We start from the raw sequence: 5,295 nt of genomic DNA, 5'->3' as shown, positions 1-5,295 counted from the left end.
ACATGCTTGGGAAAGTAGAAGGCATATACATGAGTAATTTGATTGATAATGTGTTTGGTAGGGTGTTCTTCGGGTTCGTTTTTCGGGTTTTTCGGGTCGGGTTTTCGAGTTTCAAAGTTTTAAATTTTAACCCGAAACCCAACCCAAACTCTAATGGGTTTTTTCGAGTTCGGGTAATTCGGGTTTTTTCGTGTTGGGTTAATCGGGTTTCAAGTATCCTAAAAAGCAAACAAAAAAAACAACTTCAATGCTAAAATTAAAACTACATATTCATCTTTGCTCGTAACACAAATAATCAAATAATAAACCAATATAACTTGATAAAACAGTTTAAAAGAAGAATAAAAGTAAGTAACTAACTCAAACCATAATCTTCTTCAAGCAGACGTGATTTGAATGTTCGACTATGGTTGCAATTAGTAATAAACGGAAAACATAAATTAACAATAAACAATCGATCCATAATAGCTAAAATGACAACAATCGATTAGGGTCAGATGTTGATAACTTTAGTGGCTAAGACTAAGCCTATTATACATAAAAATATATTTAATTTCAAAACTAAAAATTTATTTGTGTTTTTCGGGTTGACCCGAAAACTTATATATCAAACCCGAAAACCAACCCGAATTACTTCGGTTCGGGTTCAGGTTCGAGTTAGTCTTTTATTGGATTCAGGTTTTTCGGTTTGGGTAAGTTCAGGTTCGGGTGCGGGTTGGGTTTCGGGCTTCGGGTAAAAATGACAGCCATAGTGTTTGGTGATAAATTCAAATTGTGGGTTTAAACTAGCTGAATCCTAAGTGTTTCAGTATTGATTCATCGGCTTGAACCATTGAACCTCATACCGACCTGAATCTCGAACCATCAAACCGACGCGAACCATCGAACCGACCCGAAATTCTTTATACCTGACTCTATGAAATTGACGAATCCAAAAGTAATGCACCACCTGAAAAAAATTCATGGTTCCGTCACTTTTTATAACAAATGGTTGGGTCTTTGGCATCCGGGCGTTTGAAAGACGGCCCCATAAAGTTGTATCCGGCTCTTGTACGTAAGTAAAGTTTGGTTAAAATTTGGTATTAAAATCACATAATAATAATAATAATAATAATAATAAATAATAATAATACATGGACCAAATAGAAAATACACAACCAACCCAGACCCGGTAGACGCTCATTTATCCGCCAAGGAAGCACAAAATCAAAGCTTTAAAAAGCACAGTGACTGACAGACTACACATACTCTTCATTCTCATTTTCCCTCCATCATCATCATCATCATCATCATCATCAATGGCAGCAGACGAACCTCCGACTTCACTAAAGCTTGCACCACCAGCTTCCGTTGAAGCCACAATCGATTCCACAGGAGGCTTGGGCCGCACATCGTCTTCTTGTAGCGTCGTCGAAACATCGCCTCTGAAATCCCATGGAGAGTCACTCGAGTACGCTGAAGAGCTTATGGTTAAAGGATCCAAGACTAACAAGGAGGAGGATTACGCTGAAGCCACCAATTGCTTCAGCCGTGCCCTAGAAATCAGGTTATTAGGGCTTTTTATCCACCACTTTGTTATCTGTTATCGCTTTATTACTTTATTTGAAACTGTAACTGCAGTTAATTATTAAGTATGTAATAAGTTTGTTGATATATTATTATTATTATTTTAAGTAATTGAACAAATAACTCAAATTCAAAGGAGAAGAACTAAGTTATGTTGATGTGTAATTTTGGATGTTAATTTCTGTTAAGAGTGTTGAGTTTATATGCATATTTCTGATAGATAGATGATGCATGTTGTTAAAAGCACAAAATGTAATTAGCTCATGGTTGTTAGTTAGTTAAGTGATTGAGTAGTTAGTTCATTGGTTAAATGTATGGATTAGTATAAATATCTAGTCAGATATATTGTAACCACTTGTAAGTTATAATCACAAAATTTTCATTTTATACTTCTAGTTGTTAGCATGTTAGTTACAAGAGTTAGCTAAGTTATTAAGGTTGCTATTGCATTAGTTAGATGCATGAGCTAGTATAAATACAAATACCTAGTCAGATTCATTGTGGCAACTTGTAAAGTATAACGACAACCTTTTCATTTCGTATTTTCTCTGTTAATATGTCTCCCTATATCGCGTGAAGCCGTGAACTTGAGAAAGTATTGGCTAAATGGAAATTATACCTTGAAATGTTTAGGATCTCTGATTTGAGTCACTGAGACAATATCTTTTATTTCTGTGTCATCTTGATCAGGGTTGCACATTATGGTGAGCTTGCACCTGAATGTGTGAGAGCATATTATAAGTACGGCTGTGCACTTCTCTACAAGGCTCAGAAGAGTCTGATCCATTAGTTTCTGGTGCTGTCTCTAAGAAAGAGGCAAGTTCTGAAGATGATTCTAAAAAGGGGGCCCGCTAAGGGTGCAGAAAGTGGCGAAACTTCGGTTTCAAATGATGCCAAAGAAGGAACTTCAGATCCTCAATCAGAAGATGGTTAGTAGCATCAGTTATGTGTTTAGATCAATTCAATACTAAACAAACTATGATCTGTTATCATTTATGTTCTTGGTTGTGTTAGGTGGTGGTGAGGAAGGAGATGATGAGGCAAGTGATGGTGAGGAGGATGAATCTGACCTGGATTTAGCTTGGAAAATGCTTGATGTTGCTAGGGCAATTGCTGAAAAACAATCAGGTGACACAATGGAGAAAGTTGACATTCTTTCAGCTTTAGCAGAGGTAGCTTTGGAGAGAGGTATGCGTAGTTTGCTAAGCGCACATAGATTGTTATTATTCATTTTATTATTTAGTTTCATTTGCCTTCTTTTTATAGAGGATGTTGAAACTTCCCTTAATGATTACCTGAAAGCATTATCGATGCTGGAACGTTTAGCTGAACCAGACAGCCGTCATATTGCTGAACTGTATCCTTTTTAAGTTCAATGGTTTATAATTTTGAAACCTTCAGATGATGTATATCTACGTCTGTAGACGAACTGAATGTTAACTGGACAGTACATGAACCATTCAGCTGTAAGTTCGTTTATTTAATAAACGACTACACAAGCGAACATGAAAACAAACAAATTGTTCATTTAGTCTAACAAACGAACATGAACACATGTCTCACTCGTTCATTTATGTTCGTGAACTTTCTTTCATTTAAACTTGTTTATGTTCGTTCGTTTATATTCATTCATGTTTGTTAGTTTCCATCTGGTTTAAGTTCAATAGTTTATGTTAGTTAATATATTTGTTTTATAATTTTTGGCCCTTTACAACGTAGTCTAGTTTTAATAACTTTTTAGGCCCACCACATTGTTCTTTATATAACATAGTTTTAGCTTAGTTATGCTGGTTCGTTTATGTTCAGATATGTTTGTTTGTTTACGTTCGTTAACCGTGTGTTTTTTGCAGTTAAAGAATGAACATGAACTTAAAAACCATGTTCTTTTAATTGTTCGTGTTTGGTCGTTTGTTTGGTTAAAGATAAAGAATGAACACAAACATGCTTCGTTAATGCTTGTTTGATTTGTTTACACGTGTATGTATATCCTTAATATGACAATTGCAGGAACTTTAGGATATGTTTATGTCTGGAAATCGGTTCAAAGGGTGAGGAAGCAATCCCATATTGTCAAAAGGCTATATCAGTTTGCAAGTCTCGTTTGAACCGACTCGCAAGTGAAATAAGCTCATCTGGTTCTGTGGGACCCACCGATACTGAGTCAGCAGGTGGACAGTCTTCTGGTGCTTCACAAACGACTGATTCTGTTGCTGATAAAGAAAAAGAGGTTGAGATTCTCACTGGGCTTTCAACCGAGCTTGAAAAGAAGGCAAGCTTTAAACTCACCTTTTGGTTTCTTATTTTCTTGAATCTTGATACCCTTGGGGTGTTCATCGAGTCGAATTTGGGTTATTCAAATCGAATTCGGGTTATTCGATTCAAGTTATTCAAATATGAAAATTTTAAAGCTGAATTCAAATTCGCCTAAAATTCATATAAACCGATTCGAATAAGCGCACCTGAATTCGAGTCGAATTTAAATCTATTCAAATAAACCAAGTTAGAATAAAGAAATAAAAAGTTTTAAAATCATTAAAAAAACATTTCTAAACTAATATCTACTTCATAAATATTACTTCAATGGCAGCTTGAAGATCTTCAACAGATTGTGTCAAATCCATCATCTATATTGTCTGATATTCTGGGGATGATGGCCGCCAAGGCAAAAGGCGGCAGCAGCGGTGGTGGTGGCGGTACGACAACTGGTTCTGGGTTTGGGTCTTCTGCTGTTTTGACAGCTCAGTCAAATGGTGATTCGGGTGTGACTGATCTTGGGGTTGTTGGGAGGGGAGTGAAGCGGGGTGTCAGTGAGCTCGGTTGAACCGCCGGCAAAAAAGCCTGCATCTGATTCCGCTGCAAATAACAGTGGTGGTGCTGAATGACTCAGCTTGTAAGGTTCGTCTCTGAGACTAAATGTCATATCTTAAAGATTGTGGTTCATTGGTTTTGAGCAATGAACTTTGTCATCTTTTGTTAATTTGATCTTTATGTGAAATGAGTGTTTTGATAGTTAGGAAAACTATTTTCATAATCATCATGTCGATTAACATTGTGTTCTTAACTGAATTACAGCTAAAATGGACCCGTGATTAAGAGTTATTTGGTGGTTAATTGTTGTTTACCTATTATTTTTTGCTCTTAAGTTGATTATTTTTTCTTTGTTAATCTGGATCAAATATTGGTGTTAATGTGAAGGTAAATGAATTCAAGGAATCCATGAATATTGGTATTTTTTGCTCTTATGTTAATTATCAAACCAAATATGCCGGGTTTTAGATTTATCGGGTTTTGGTTCACGGTTTGAAGAACTGGGTTTAGGGCATTAGGCTAATGGTTTGAAACATAAGCCGGTCTTTGAAATTGAACCGATCTTTTACCTTTTTTTATATCATATATGATTTTCTTTTATTTTCATAAAAAAATTACAACACATTTGGGGCGATATTAGGCGGCAACCCCCTCCCCGTTGTTAGAAGAATATTTTTATTATATTAAATGGACCAATGATAAGCCTTGGGGGTTATTTTTGGGATACTACACTACACTCCTAAAATAAAAGGCGCTCATTTGATGAGTTATAAATCATCCCCATTTTGTAGCCCTTTATTACACGTAGCTTGAATGAAAATGTGTGGTATAGAAGCGTCATTGTAACAATGGTTTGATAATTGAAAGTGGAAAATCAATAGGAACGCAAGACGTAGAATGGTTCACCAGAGATTTTGTAAA

The 5,295-nt window shown here is 35.9% G+C and overlaps 1 pseudogene; it reads left to right on the top strand.

Moving 5' to 3' along the window:
- Window positions 1-1,298: 1,298 nt before the first annotated feature.
- LOC143607548 (NASP-related protein sim3-like) lies at window positions 1,299-4,600 on the top strand (annotated as a pseudogene).
- Window positions 4,601-5,295: the final 695 nt, after the last annotated feature.

This window comes from Bidens hawaiensis, unplaced genomic scaffold (genome assembly GCF_021521415.1).
Source record: "Bidens hawaiensis isolate Kalapana, Puna unplaced genomic scaffold, B.hawaiensis_p1.1 tig00083410_1, whole genome shotgun sequence".
NCBI lineage: Eukaryota > Viridiplantae > Streptophyta > Magnoliopsida > Asterales > Asteraceae > Bidens > Bidens hawaiensis.
Note: the sequence above shows the minus strand (reverse complement) of the source record. Positions and strands in the feature narration are given on the sequence as shown.